Here is a 3,064-nt window from a genome sequence, read left to right as displayed (position 1 = left end):
GGGAGGGGGTGAGGGGTGGGGGAGTAGATGTAGCCCAGACAAAGGAGCTTTGTGTGGTGTGTGTTGAGGGGTGTGGATGGCAGGGTTCCTGACAGCTGGGGGGCCTCAGAAGCGCTGCTCCAGGAAGTAGGGCTGAGGACTCCCAGCTGTGGGGGCTCTGTCTGGGTGTCTCGCTCTGTCTTTCCAAGGACAGGAGCCATCTGGAGGGAAGGGCCTGGATGGCCTGAGAACAAGGTAACTACAGGTGAAAGCCACCTGGGACAGCCACAGGGACTGGAGAGGCCTTCTCTGTTCCTTCCCTCTGTTCAGCTTTGCACCTAGGAGCCCCTGGGGGTTTGTTTCTGTGGGTGGAAGTGTTTGTTTGTCAGGGGCGACTTTAGCCTCTCTTGCCCCCTCCCTGATTCTGGAGCCCCTCCCCTGCTTATCTGGGGTAGGGCAGGGTCCCAGTTTCCATCTGAGAAAGGAGTCAGGCTGGGTGCCTGTGAGGGGCAGGGGGAGGATGTGGGCAGGTGCAGCTAAGCAGCTGCGAAGCTGACGACCACGTGTGATCCCTGCCCAGCAGCCCAGGATTTGGCGCTAATCCTGGGCAGCGGCGCCACACTGGCCTTGCTGAGCCAGGGACTTCTCACCTCAGGGTCCCCCCCATCCCCCACCCTGCCCCCTAGGAGGGAGGGTTGTCCAGCGCCCTGAGGGGTGTGTGTGGTGTGTCTGTTACTGCACCTGGCACAAGCAGGTGGTTGGGCCCAGGGGACATTCCCCCCCACCTTTGCTGGGGGAGATGGTGGGAACTTCCTCTCTTGATTATACCCGGTTTCACCCAGCTGCCTTGCCTGTCACCCTCTGGCCCCACACTCCTCTCCTTTCCCAGATGGGAGAGAGGGTCTCCAGATCACTGGGAATGTGGGGAAGCTCAGAGAACAGTAAGTGACATGCTCACATTAATGACAGAGCTGGAAGCAGACCCTGGGCCCTGATTCCAAGTTCAAGCCCCATTCTGGCACTTGGGGGCCCCTCTTGCTCTGTCCTCTTCCCTTCCCTGCTTTCTCATCACTCTTGAGATGCTGGTGCAAAACGCGGCCTCTCTTCATACATTTGCGAACCAGGGATGGACCCCCAAACCCCTGTGTCACTGCTCCCTTCCCATCCTGCTTCCCTGGGGCCCTGCCTACCTTCTTGCTGTGGGGAGCAGTCTTCCAGATGCCGGCAGCAGCTCCTCAGCCAGCTGGGCTCAGCTTTCCTGGCCTGAACCTGACGGGGGATGGGCTTAGAGGGTCAGCTGGAATAAACATCCGTGGAAAAAAAATCCAAGCGGTCAGAGCTGAGAGATCAGGGCCGAAGGCTGATGACCTTCCGTTTGGCCTTTGGGCTCAAGTTCCCGTTGTGTGAGGGTGTAGAGTGATTTAGTGTTGGGAAGGGCTGTACCCCCAGCATCATCGTGTCTGCTCACACCCAGGACAGGGCTGGGGTAGGGGTGTAGAGGTGGGGGCAAAGGCTTTCTTCATCCACCTTCCTCCCGTTGCTGTTTCTGAGCCTAGTGCTTGGAGGGCAGGGCGTGGGGTGTGCCTGGGACCTCAGTGTTCCTACAGGAAAGGACTGAGATGTTTGCCGTGGAACTCTGACCCTGGTCAAGGCTGTCAGCCTGAGTGGGCAGGAAAGAATGTGGAAAATTGGGAACTGGGTGCTGCTGTTACCCCATCAGGCTCCAGCTGGGAGTGAGAGGTGGGGGATGGGTACAGGTCTGAGTGCCATGGAGAGAAGCCAGGCAACTGGACTCCTAGCCAGCTCACTTAGCCTGCACCGTCCATAGGGGAAGGGCTGGAGCGACTGGTGGGTTCAGATCTTGCCCTAACCTTCCTTTAGCCCCTGAGATTTTCCCTAAACTGGGAGAGGCTGTGAGAGGTTTATGGAGTCCATTCCTCAGTCTCCACATAGTGCAGCTCCCTCTCCAGCAAAGACGGGGGTGGCTCTCTCTACAGATTCCTGAGCCCCGCATCATCTGCCAACCAGAGAGCTCTTCTGCTGCCGCTCTGGGGGTCCCCTGCCACTTTCAGCCCATTCTTGCTGCAGATGAAAGACTGGGAGACACCTGGCTTATGGTGAGACCTCAACCTGGGATCCTTGCACCCAGCCGCTGCCTCTGAACTGCTCCACTGGACCTCCGGAAGTGCTCGGGTGGGCCTGGACTTGGGAGACCTGCACTCCCAGCCCGCTTGGGACCTGCTGCATGTCCTGGGCACTGAAGTGGTCACACATCCTGGATGCCTGGTGCAGCAGGTGCTGGCTGTGCCCCCTGCCTTCTGGCCTCTGAGGACATGAGTGTAGCACCTGTCCTGTCTGGTGTGAGGCAGCAGTGGTCTGACAGTGACCGGCCCCTGCTGCAAGTCAGTGCCTCCCATTTGCAGGCCTGCAGTGTCCCCACAATCCAGGAATGCTGCATCACTTTCTGTGGCCTGTTATTAAATATGCTGGTAATGCAAGCTTCAGGTCTACAGTCTATGTCTCCAGCCCTTGACTCTAGGAATTAGTGGTTTGTTCCCCAACTCTCCTCCAGTTTTACCTGTTTCTAGCAGATATAGCAACCCCAGCCCCTGTCCCCTGGCCTCTCCTCAGTGGTGGCTTTTCCCCTTGCACCCTCAGATCCACATCTTCCAAGGGTGGGTGTGAAGTGGTGCAGAAAGCCACCCTCACGCCAGCACTCGGCTGCCGCCCTGTGGCCAGTGTGGGCAAGAGCACCGCTTCATTCAACCAGTCACTATTGGGATCTGTCTCATCCGAGTCCAGCCTGAGCCTTGGCTTTGAGATGAGAGTGGGTTTTGTGAGCATGTGCATGGAATTCTAGATTGCAAACCCTTCCTAAACCTCAGTCTCTTTGTTTATAAAATGTAGGTGACAATATCATAGGTTTGTCATTGATCAAATTGGTAACATGCTTATTTATTGAAAAAAGTCTTTCTGCCTAGTAATCATCCTGTGGCATAATTATTTTCCCTGAACCTGACCATCCCTAGAGAGGAGAAGAGAGAAGAGGAGAGGAGAGAAGAGGAGAGGAGAGGAGAGGAGAGGA

At 56.9% G+C, this 3,064-nt stretch overlaps 1 protein-coding gene across 1 annotated transcript in view; it reads left to right on the top strand.

Moving 5' to 3' along the window:
- Window positions 1–2,954, top strand: part of LOC108521609 (uncharacterized) — a 4,882-nt gene extending 1,928 nt beyond the window's left edge. The window contains exon 2 of the mRNA XM_083287434.1: window positions 1,977–2,954. The gene's annotated coding sequence lies outside the window, so the exon portion shown is untranslated. The remainder of the gene's footprint in view (window positions 1–1,976) is intronic.
- Window positions 2,955–3,064: the final 110 nt, after the last annotated feature.

This window comes from Rhinopithecus bieti, unplaced genomic scaffold (genome assembly GCF_001698545.2).
Source record: "Rhinopithecus bieti isolate Rb0 unplaced genomic scaffold, ASM169854v2 scaffold_56806, whole genome shotgun sequence".
Classification (NCBI taxonomy): Eukaryota; Metazoa; Chordata; class Mammalia; order Primates; family Cercopithecidae; genus Rhinopithecus; species Rhinopithecus bieti.
This window is presented reverse-complemented; position numbering and strand designations above follow the sequence as displayed.